The sequence below is a fragment of the Narcine bancroftii genome, unplaced genomic scaffold, assembly GCF_036971445.1.
Source record: "Narcine bancroftii isolate sNarBan1 unplaced genomic scaffold, sNarBan1.hap1 Scaffold_108, whole genome shotgun sequence".
In the NCBI taxonomy this organism is placed as follows: domain Eukaryota; kingdom Metazoa; phylum Chordata; class Chondrichthyes; order Torpediniformes; family Narcinidae; genus Narcine; species Narcine bancroftii.
The window spans coordinates 84,104-96,568 of NW_027211829.1; the positions used below are offsets into that span (position 1 = coordinate 84,104).

At 48.0% G+C, this 12,465-nt stretch overlaps 1 long non-coding RNA gene across 1 annotated transcript; it reads left to right on the forward strand.

Moving 5' to 3' along the window:
• Positions 1-1,056: 1,056 nt before the first annotated feature.
• LOC138750226 (uncharacterized) lies at positions 1,057-5,967 on the forward strand. Its single transcript, XR_011349179.1, has 3 exons — positions 1,057-1,648; positions 2,310-2,387; positions 5,526-5,967. It is a non-coding gene; the product is annotated as an uncharacterized lncRNA (long non-coding RNA).
• The last annotated feature ends 6,498 nt before the right edge of the window (positions 5,968-12,465 follow it).

Sequence of the window (12,465 nt, forward strand, 5' to 3'; positions counted from 1 at the left end):
AACAACGAGTAATTTAGACCAGCTGAATTATTCTCCCCTTGCTTGGGGAAATTGAGGAGGATTTAAATGGTTGGATGTCCCTGCCCGTTACACTAGGGGTGTCACAGAGAGGGGAGGTGTCACAGAGGGGGGAGATGATGTCACAGAGGGGGTGATGATGTCACTGCATGGGGCAGCCATAGCTGAGTCGTGCCATGGCACAGCAACACGAGAAAGATGCATCTCCTGGAAGGAGATTCTGGCCCACGTGTCGGAGTAGGACGCTGTCTCATCCCAGGGACCCTCTGATCAACAGGGTTGTGTTTGGAAGCACCCTGCGCCCATGGGTGAGATAAAGAGCCTGTTACAGGCTCCCCTACTGGGACAGAGACTCCTCTGGCACCATCCTTTACCCAGTGTGGGCGGAGAGAATGGAGGCTACATTTAATTTCCCCTCTCCCCATCCTGAGTGCAGGGCACTTTATGAGGCAGCTGGAGGGGACTGGGGAGGGGAGAACAATGGCATGTGAGGGAATACAGGGATGGGGTCTGTAGGAGTGGAGGGGAGAACAAAGGAACGGGGTAGCACCACAGGCTAATGTCAAGGGAGATTGGATCAGAGATAGGGGACATAGGGTTGAGCTGGGGGGATGGGGTGCGAGGGGACGGAAAGGACTGGGGAAACCATGGGGGTGGTGTTGGGTGGGGGATGAGAGTGTGGTAGAGGAATCGGGGCAGGGGAGAGTGTGAGGTGTCTGAGGGAGAAGAGAAGTTGCGAGGGGGATGGAAGGCAGACCTTTCAACAGAAATGGGACAGAGCTCCCCCTCCACCTGGAATGGGATCTGTCCACTGAGAGACACGACCGCTCCTCCACCCGCCACGCCCCCCCCCCCCCGTGGTTACAAGATCCCTTCCACCCTTGCATACACCCCCACACACCCCCAACCGGGATAGGATTCTTTCCCCCAGTGGACCTGGATGAAGGTGCTAGAAAGTGTTTCTGCTGCGGCGGACCCAACAGAGTTGAGCGGTGAAGAGTGGGGCTCTCTCCGCACCACCTGCTCCCTCAGGCAACGAGGTCTCACTTGCATCATGGAAGATCACGGTGTTGCTGAGCTTCTGGGAATGTGGAGGGCTTCTGCTAAACCCGTGGTAGGGTTCAGAGTGGTTCATCTCCCCGGGACGTGCTGAAAGTCAAGGATGACCCGATCCTCTCATGGAGGGAGGGTTGTAAATAAGGTGAACGGCTGCGGAACTGGCCTCAGTCTGAGGAGAGTGATCAAAGAGGGACCTGGGGTGGCAATATTTCTACTGAGAGGCTGGAAAGAACCACCAGAGGATCAATTCTGACATTTTGGAGACCCTTGGAAGGGAGGTAGAGGGAGGGGTAGAGACTAACTCGGACAACAAGGCTGGGCTGGGATAAATGACCTGTTGTGTACCCTCTGGGTGTGTAAATGCTGCTGCTTCTGCCCCAGAGGACATGGCAATAAGGCCACAACAGAGGTGGCCACACCGTGTCATGGACCCAACGTCCCCAAGGTGGTGTCCTGCACAGATGTTAAAATCATCGACAATGGATCTTTCGGTGTGGTGTACCAGACAAGGCTGGTGGACTCCGGAGAGCTGATTGCCATCAAGAAGATCTTGCAAGACAAGAGATTCAAGGTGAGGGGGAGGAGCAGTTGTGTGGAAATGAAAAACCCTGATATTTAAATTTAGGGTCTACAGCACGTTCACAGGCCCTTGCGACACATGAGCCCGTTTCACACAATTACACCCAATTGACAAACAACACCCCAAACACATTTTTGAAGGGTGGGTGGAAAGAGGAGCATCTGACAGAGACCAAGGCAGCCATGGGGTTTGGAAATAGAGAAAGTCACACAAACCAACAACAGACCCCCCATCCCCACACACAACCCCCCACCCCACACACACACACACACACACACACACACACACACACACACACACACACACACACACACACACACACACACACACACACACACACACACACACACACACACACACCTGGCAAATATCAAAGATTTTCTGCAAATTCATTGTTTAGTAGAAGCTGGGAAAACAATCATAAAAACTGAAATGATACTTCATTGAACCCCCTGACAAGTCCCCACTCCAGCGACACGAAAAGTCCCCCCCACTGACTCTCGAAAAGTCCCCCACTTCGGCCTCCCTTGGAGTTCCCCACCTCTGACCTCTTGACAAATCTCCTCCCCGCCTCCTCCCTCAACTTGGACAAGTTTCCCCTCAGGGCCCCGACCCATCGCCCAGCCTTGCTGATGTTCTTCTCTCGCCATAGAACCGCAAACTGCAGATCGTGCGAAAGTTGGATCACACCATCATTGTCCCTCTTCTCAACTTCTCCTCTGTAGTCAAGGTAAGATCCACCTGCACCCACCCCACCCTCACTCTGATGCATATCATTTGCTGCTACCTTCCCCATTCCTTCAATCGATCTGTCTCGCTGCAGCCTCTCTTTTGCCTCCATCCTGCCCCTCTGACCAGTGCTGACTCTTTGACGTTGGCTGCCCTGCTCCTCACCCATTAACTCATGACCTCTTGCCATTTCAACTCCAGACAGCAGCAGCCAAGACCACAAGACAAGGTCGCCAAATTCGGCCACTCAGCCCCTCCAGTCTGTTTCCCCAATTCATTTCACGAATGTACTTTCCCCCATAACTCACTTTTGGCACCTTTTGGTGCGCCTCCAAATCAACGCCTGCTCTGAATCGTCCCAACAACTCAGCCTCCACATGTTCGACCCCAGCCAACACCCGGCTGCAAACATTTCTCATCTCGAAACGTCAATGGTTTTTCTCCCCCGGTGAATCCTTGCCTCACGAGGGAGGGCGGTCAGAGCTGCACATTTTGTGCAGTCTCACCAGAAGCCGAATGATGGGGCAGCGGACGGGTCCACTACGGCCTGTTGACGCTCTGCTCGCTGAGCCGTTGGATTCATGCCATGTTGTGTTGAGCAGTGGGGGCATCAGGCCTACAGAGAGCAGGAGGGGCTAGCACTCCAGTTGGGAGAGGCACGGGGTTTTGGAGGGTAAATCCAGCTGACATGTTTGTATTGTGTCCAAGAGGAAGAGCAGGTTTATTTGAATCTGGGTCTGGACTATGTTCCCAAGACGGTTCACTGCATGGTCCAGCACTTCAACAAGGCCAAGCAGCCCATTCCCATGATCTACATCAAGGTGGTTGTGGGTCTGGGTGGTCAAGTTGTCCACTGGGGCAAGCTTGGATGGTGGGGTTGGAGGATATGAAGGAGTTTACTGGCTGAGTCTCGCTGGGGACTGGATATCGATGAAGGGTGCATGAGGGTCTCAATGGGTATTGGTGAGGAGAGAAAGGGTAGTGAGGGGAGAGGGGTGGAGAGGATGATGAGGATGGATGTTGATTGGCAGGGAGGGGCCCTTCACCCACCTCCCCTTACCCTCAGGATATAGACCCGGCCAGTGTGGAGGCAGAGTGGGTCATGTTATATCGTTGTGTTGCCAGATGTTCATGTACCAGCTGTAGCAGAGCATGGCCTACTTCCATCCTCAGGGGGTTTTCCATTGAGACATCAAGCCCCAGAAGATGCTGGTAGATCCCGAGATGGCCTTCTTATTGCTCCTTTATTTCGGCAGGTAGATCCACCCATGTCTGTCCGTTCACCACCTCAACGCGGTCCTGATCCCTCTCCACAACACGGCCTTGTCCCCTCCCCACCAGCTCTCACCCCTCCCCCACCAGCTCTCTCCCCTCCTGCCTCTCCCAACTTGCCCCATCCACAGCTTAATAACTTATTCTAAATAAGATTGTGGGGGCTTTAGATGGAATGAACAGCCAGAAACCTTTCCTAAAGTGTCAGGTGCAAATCTCAGAGAGCATCCGCTTCAGGTGAGGGGAGATTTTTTTTATGCAGAGAGTTGTGAGAGCTTTGAATGCGTCACCAGAGAAAGTGGTAGCGGTTGGTAGAATAGGTACATATAAAAGTCTCTGAGACGAGCATGTGGATGTAAGGGAACAGAATTTTTACATGATAGAGGAATTTGGGGATATGGCGAGAAGGCAGGGTAGGTCGAGTTTGGTCATAAATTAGATCAGCCATGATCGTATTGAATGGCGGAGCAGGCTCGATAGGCCATTTTTGTCCTATTCCTGTTCCCACTTCCTATGTTCCTATGGGTGTGGTACAGGTAAAGGTTGTGGAGAACATTTACAAAGGTCAGTACAGCCTTTATGGGCCAAAGGGCCTGTACTGGGCAGCAATGCTTGATGTTCTAATGGATGCGGAAGCTCTGGGAAGGGGTAAGGGAGGGACTCGCCAGGAAGTCTGCAGATGCTGGGTCCGAGGGCAATGCACAAACATGCTGGGGAAACTCATGGATAGTTTTGTGAGGAGCAGGTCCTGCTTCACGAGTCAAATTGAGTTTTTAGAGGAGGTGTCAAAGGAGATAGATGAAGGTCAAGGTCTGTATGTGCTGCACGAGGATTTTAGTAAGGTGCTTGACAAGATCCCCACGGAGGCCTCATTCAGAATGTCGGGAGGCATGGGATCCATGGAGCCTTGGCTGTGTGGATTCAGAATTGGCTTGTCTGCAGAAAACAGAGGATAGTAGTAGATGAAACAATGACTAGTGGCGCTCCAAAGGGATCTGCTCTGGGACCCCTGCTCTTTGTGATTTTTATGAATGATGATGGGAGTGGAAGGGTGGGTACGTCAGGGGATGACACAGAGGTAGAGATGTTGTAGACAGTGTAGAAGGTTGTCATAGGTCATCCAGTTTGCAGAGAAGTGACAGATGGAGTTCAATCCTGTAAATCAGATGTACTTAAATAAGCAACTGGTCCAGGTTTATTTCCAGAGTAATTTTCAAGAGCACGAATAACAGTTATTCCAAAGAAGGTTGGAGCCCCATTAAAAGTAGCTTCATATAGACCAATATCTTCATTGAATGCGGATTACAAGAATGTGTGGGCAGAGCACTTGGTTAATGGCAGGATTATGAACAGTGTGCAGGACAGAGAAATATTTAGATCCTGCTCCATATATCACTCAAGGTTGCTGTGCAAATTGAGAGGGAGTTTAAGATGGTGTATTGTGTGCTGGCCATCAGGAGTCAGGGGATTGAGTTCAAAAACCGAGAGGTATCGTTGCAGATGTATAAAATTCTCGTCAGACCACACTTGGAATATTGTGTGCATTCCTGGGGCGAGAATACCAGAGGACGTCTAATTAAGGTGAGCTGAGGGAAATTTAGGCAAGACGTGAGGGGTACATTTTATTCACACAGAATGTAGTGGGTGGCTGGAATGCATTGTCGGGGTAGTAGCGGAGGCTTGTCCAAAAAAGGCATGAAAAGGATTTTAATATGGACAGGAATTCAAGAAAAATGGAGAGTACTGGTGTGAGGGAGGGGAGGGTTCAGGGGTAGGGGGGATGATGGGGGAAGTGTTGGGACCCTCCAAAGTCATTGAGTTCAGGCCTCAGAGACAGTATCTCTATCACTCGTATTTCTCTTCCCAGGAGAAGGAGCGATCTCAGAGACAAGACACGAGTCCAGAAGAACCTCGCATCCCAGCTGAACAGAGGACGGACAACATCATGATGGCCTGAACCCCTCCCCGTCGTATCCCTCTGGCCCTGCCAACCCCATTCCCTGCCTCTTCCATGTCCCTTCACCCACTTCCCCTCTTCTCCTCTACCCCTCCTCCATCCCAACCCCCTCCCGCTCATCTTCCCCTTCCCCTGCCCTCACACCTATGCCCTAACCCCAGCCCTCCACTCTTCACCTCCCTCTTCCCCTCCGCCCTTCCCTTCCCCTTTCCCCCTCCCCTTCCCCTCCCCCATCCCCTCCCCTAACCCTCCCCCTTCCCCTCCCTTTCTCCTCCTCCCCTTCCCCTCCCCCTTCCCTTTCCCCTTCCTACCCCTAACCTAGGGGAAGGAGGGGGAGGGGAAGGGGGTAGGAGAAAGGGGGTAGTGGAAGGGAGTAAGGGTAGGGGTTGTGGTAAGGGGTAGGGTAGGGGGTAGTGGTAGGGGGTGCGGGGATGGGGAAGGGGTAGGAGGTAGGGTTAGGGGAAGTGGGTAGGTTGTAAGGGATAGGGTAGGGATAGTGGTAGGGGGTGCGGGTATGGGGAAGGGGTAGGGTTAGGGGAAGGGGGTAGGTTGTAAGGGATAGGGTAGGGGGTAGTTGTAGGGGGTGTGGGTATGGGGAAGGTGTAGGAGGTATGGTTAGGGGAAGGGGATAGTTGTAGGGGGTGCGGGTATGGGGAAGGGGTAGGAGGTAGGGTTAGGGGAAGGAGGTAGGTTGTAAGGGATAGGGATAGGGTTTAGTTTAGGGTTGGGGAAGTTGGGTAGAGTTAGGGTTAGTGTTAGGAGACATGGGGTAGGGCTATATCTTGGTTTATGGTTAGGTCTATAGTTCGGGGAAGTGGGCTTGTGTTAGGTATAGGGGAAGGGGGTAGGAGCAGGGGGGTAGAGGAGGAGTGAGGTTTGGGGTTAGGGGATGGTGGGTAGCATTAGGGTTGGGGTTATGGGGTGGCATAGGCGTAGGAATAAAGTTAGGGTTAGTGGATGGGGTGGGGGTAGAGTTAGGGGACGTGGAGTGGTGGTAGGGGGTATCGGTAGTGTTAAGGTTAGGTTTAGGATTTTGTTAGGGGTTAGGGTTAGGAGTAGGAGGAAGGGAAGGGGGAGGGGAATGGGGGAGGCGAGCGGGGGACGGGAACTGGGGACTGGAAGGGGGAGGGGATGTGGGAGGGGAACGGGCAGTGGAAAGGGGAGGGGAACGGTGTAGAGGAAAGGGGAGGTGAACGGTGACGGCATCCCTAGCCCCTCCCCTCCCCTTCCCTTCCCCCGCATTTCCCCTGCCTCTCCTCTCCTCCTTCCAGAAGAAGCTGGGCCTCTTTCCGTCCAGAACCTCCCTGTGGTTTCAGAGCCTCCGTTTCAGGAAGTGCCTTCGACGCTTGCTGCTGGACAGACATCTTGTCTCTTGATTCATTCTGTACCATTGATATTAAATTTAAAAATGATTGGGTTTTTTAAAGCTTGAACTCAAAAGCTGGTCCAGATAGAGAAAACATAAACAGGCCCTTCAGCCCCTCTCTCCTGCTAGCTGAGCTGTTGTAATCAGTCCATATTCCTCTCACCCTTTTCATTCTTAGCTCCCATCCAGCTCATGTTGCCTTGTTAATCTCATGGCCTGTGGGAAGATGCTATTTCCCTCCCTGGCTGCTCTGCTTTTATTCCTCCATATCTCCTTCCTGATGGCAGGGCGACAAAGATGCTCTGTGCTGGATATCTATGAGTCTATTTACAGAGCCAATCCCTGCAATCAATCAGGGGACCGTTGCCTTGAGGTGGCAACCATGTTGCCTCTCCCTCAGCACTCTCAGAACACTACTGCACCCTCCTTCCCCTCCTTTCCCAGGTCTCAGTAACCCGCTGACAATTCCAGTCAGCTGCCATGTCTATACCCTGCCCCACCTAAACCGATGGATCGACCAGCGCCTTCTCCCCTGAAGAGTTCGAGGAATCCACTCTCTTGCAATGTCCTGCTATCGAATGCCCTGCATCCTCCTTCCCACTTGGTTCCTCCTGTTATCAGGCGCCTGGATGGACCCCACCCTGTTGAAACTACCCATGTTCTCACTGATCTCTCTGCGCCTCTGCCCTCCATCCAGGGGTCTTGGATTTCTTGTGGGGGTGGTGGAGAACAAAGCACCAACTTAAGGAGATGGGGAGCAGTACAAAGACCCCCAGGTCCAGGAGACAGGGAGAACCACACAGATACCCATCTCTGTCATTCGGGTAAAACCTGATTATCAGGTGCAATGTGCAAGGAACTTTCGGTCCTGCTGCACGTGGGCCATGTTTGGCCCATCCCCACACCACCACCCTGTCAATTCCCAAAACAAATTTCAATTCATGTGGGGGTCCAAAATGAATAGAGTCTGGAGAAGGACCGTGTACATCATCAATCAATGGGGACAAGGGTGTAACCAGCATGACCATAATTGTGTGTGGCTGTGCTTGTAACCAAAGTGCAAGGGCACCAAATGCTGCTCTGTGCTGAGGTTCTACCTGGCTCAGGTGTTGCAAAAGATTGGCCTGGCCCTGGTGCTGCACAATGTTCCAGTCAGCAGGACTTTGCCCCTTTACCTTCCTGGGAACGGTTTCATAGACAAACACATTTGACCACAAAGCCATCAGGCAGTGGTCAGCAGAGCATTGCTGACACAGAGACTCCAGGACTAGATGGGATACTGCGGGGTGGTCCACGGAGCAGAGCATCCAGAGATAGACATCCAGAACTGCTGGAAAACCAGAAACTCGGTGAAAGATGCCCTTCAGTTTGCCTGAAACCCAGATGGGAGTAGCAAACACTAGAAGACATCTGTCTAAAGCAAAGGGAGGAAGATTTAGGGGAGATATCAGGGGTATTTTCTTTTACCCAGAGTTGTGGGTGTCAAGAATGCCTTGCCAGGAGTAGTGATGAAGGCCAAAACATTAGGGACATTTTAGGGGTTCTTAGTTACATTGAGGGGCTGAGATCAAGGAGGATATTCTCCAACAGCAGAGGGTGGCAGTAACCGCAAGATGTCAAAGTGGTGGCAATGAAGCTAAACAGAGACCGTCTAATGTGACTGTGCGCCTGGCTGCGGGAATTTGGACTTACGATATAAACCTTGCTAAGTGCTAGTTCAGGTTGGAAACGTTCGACTTCCTTGGGGGTCAAATCAACAGGCACGGAACTAAACCCTGCTTGAAAAGATAGAGTTTGTTAAGTGCTTCCTCAAACCCCACATAATGAAGGGGCTGCAAGAATTCACTGGTACGATTAATTTTTATCACCGATTCATACCGGTTGTGGCCGACATCATTTTTTTGTTTTTAAACTTTATTTAAGATTTTATAACATGAATAACATATAGAATTACATTTAAAAATTAAGAACTAAATAATAAAAGTACAATACAGTATCAGTAATCTAAATAAACTATACCCTCCCCAATAATTATTACACATTAATAACCCAACTCAAATTAGTCCAACCCCCACTTCCCCGCCAAAATAAAGAGTGAAGAATTAATAAAGTTAATAATATATGTGAGAAAAAAACCCACTTACAAAAAAAACAAAAACATAACCAATTAAAATACTAACAAAAAGAAAAGTAATTAATACTAAGATATCAGACTTAAAAAACATATTTAAATCAAACTTAAATGCATATATTTAACAGAGTTAAGTTGAAACATATAATTAACAAACTTAATATAAAAAATTAGTAAAATCAGTAACATTGTCTATCAAAAATTCTGAAACAATAATCAATTCTTTAAAAAAAATTGTAGCATGAGAAAAAAAAAGATGAAAAATAAAACTTTCTCAATAGAGATAAACCTTCACCAAATATCAACTAACTTCACATCTATCATCATATTAGTCACATAAACTGCCATCTTAAAACAAAATTCCAACCTCATTAAACATTGTACAATTCAAATTTGGTACTCTTCCACCATTTTTCCCTTTTAACCTTGAATAATTACCCAATAAAAGCTCCAAAACCACATTTAAATATCCCCAATCATTACGTTAAAATTCAGATATCCAAATATAAAAATACATCTGCAACGAAATCTATATCTTCAACAAATGGAGCATATCCAAAAACAAAATTCAAGCCTCATTAAGAATTGTACAATTCAATTTATAACTTTCACCATTATTCCCTTCGTTCTATAACTAAAATAGCAAAATAATATACACCAGAATTACCACTCCTTTCACCTTAAAGTTAAAGAAAAAATATTTAAAAAAAACTTATCCATCCCATTCACATTTAAATTTCAAATATTCCTTATCTACTGAATAAACTTTACAAAAAAAACCACATGAATTTTTAGTTTTTTAAACAATCAAATACTTTCTTATGCTTTTTTTTATAAACACAAAAGAAAACCCCCTCCCGTCTAAAACGCGCAATGCGGTAACTCCCAAAAAAATGGGTGTGAGATAACTCACACGTAGCAGATGACTTTCAGGAAATAGTGCCCATCCAGTTCTCTCCCCCAACTCTCACTTCATCTTAAACTAACATCATCATTATTTAATATTTAAAAAAAAATTAAAAAAAAAGAACAACTCTTCTTTTAATCAGCTCCAACTGCCGAGTCACCATTACAACCATTCCTTCTTGTAGCACGGCTCTTTTCTTCCATCTCTTGTCTCCTTAGAGATCGCGGTGGACTAAGTCTCTGTTGAAACCGAGTAATTGGCAGCTCTTGAGCAAATGCTATAGCTTCCTTTGTAGAATCAAAGAACTTTGGTTGGTAACCATCTTGAAAAACCTTCAAAACAGCTGGATATCTAAAGGTTGCCTTATAACCTTTCTTCCACAACAACTCTTTAGCAGAATTGAATTCCCGTCATTGGAACATAACTTCTTGACTCAAATCCGCATAGAAGAAAACTCGATTATTTTGAATCATCAAGGGTGATTTTCTCTGTTGTGCATTTCTAATAGCCACTCGTAAAATTATTTCTTGTCGTAATAATTCAAGCAACGAACCAAAACAGGTCTTGGACTTTGACCTGAAATAGGTCTTCTACGCAAGCCTCTGTGAGCACGTTCCAGTATTATACCTTCCAGGAAATGTTCTTGACCCAGCACCTGCAGAATCCATTCAGTAAAAAATTTTCTTGGGTCTGGTCCCTCCATTCCTTCCGGCAAACCAATAATCTTTATATTGTTCCGTCTGGATTGGTTTTCCAAATAATCAATCTTTTTCACCAAATTTTTATTTTGAGTTTGTAAGTCTTTGACCATTTTGGTCACATCTGAAACATGATCTCGTATTTCGTCTATATCTTCTTCACACGAATTAAATTTATCTCTCACTTCAAGCTTAAAAGCTCCAAACTCAGCCATCTGTTGAGAATGTATTTTCACCACAGAGTATTAAACCTAGTACCAAGTTCAGTCATAATCTTGGATAATCCCTGCATTGTATAAGATCATTTAGATTCAAGATTCACAAGAATCTTTTCAATTGGAAGAGATTCTGGCTCAACAGATTCCTGCTTCTTCTGCATAACCAAAGGGTCTTCTTTTGCTTCCTTCATTCTGGTTGCCTTCCTTGTAGTATAGCTGCGTGTGGAAACCCCAGCCACAGCCTCTCCAGCAATGACTGGAGGACGCTGGCCGGGGTTTTCCCCAGTCCATCAAGTTGGATAGGTTCTTTTATCTCAAAAGGTGCAGTTTGCAGTGCCACCGCTACAGTTGACAAATGCCTTTCCCCAGCCGGTACTTCAACTGATGTTACTACAAGTGGTTCATTCATAACATTGCCGTCAGATGGTACTGCACATGTGCGAACCTGAGTAACTCTTTGTTCTAAAGGCTGTTTGGCGCCCACTTTAGAGGGCTCTACCGATGTAATATTGAACTTTACATCCGAAAGCTGTACCTTTCTCCTGGGATCCATTTCAGGCTGAGTCTCGATGTCTTTCCTGTAGGTAGGCTCCAAAACTTGAACTTTTGGAAAATGTAGTTTTTTGATAATCTGTTGTCGTTTTTTTTTGCTCTTTTCCACCAATTTTACCATCATAAGTTAAATTAACATCACTGAAGTTATCTAAACTTTTAAAGAATTTTAACGGGCATTTCTAGACAAAACATTAAGATAGAGTCAGGAGAGGACTGGAAGGCACGTCTGATCCTTACACCATCTTGCCACGCCCCCCCGTGGCCCACATCATGCGGAGAAAGGTAAAGACATTACCTGGGACAAAAGGATTTGGAGGCGTTCCAGAAGGCCAAGGACGCACTGGCCAACACAACCCTTGTGGTACACGCCAGGCCAGAGACACCCACCACTCTCACAGTAGATACTTCCTGCACAGCAGTAGGGGGTGCACTGGAGCAATTCATCAAAGGGGAATGGCAGCCCCTGTCCTTCTTTAGCAGACATCTCTGGCCACCTGAACTCAAATACAGCGTCTTTGACTGAGAGCAATTGGTGCTGTACCTGGCAGTCAGGCACTTAAGGTATTTTTGGAAGGTAGACAATTCAGTGTCTTCATGAACCAGAAGCCATTAACTTTTGCCTTCCATAAAGTGTTGGACCTGTGGCCGGCCAAGCAGCAGCGACTCCTCTCATATGAGTCTGAGTTCACTACCGACATTCAACACATCATGGGTGACGCACTGCCCCATCCCCGCAATCAAGTCTATCCAGGCCCTGTCCCAGTGAATAGACTACTTAGCCCTCGGCAGGGGACAGCAGGATGACCCTGAGATCCTTGCAAGCAAGAGAGCAGTGTCCAGGCTCAGGCTGGAGGATGTTAACATCGATCCTGGTAAGTAGACGCTCCTCTGCGACATTCCAATGGCAAACCCCACCTCATCGTGCCGACAGCATTGAGATGGCAGTTTTATGATGAGGTGCACAATCTGACGCAC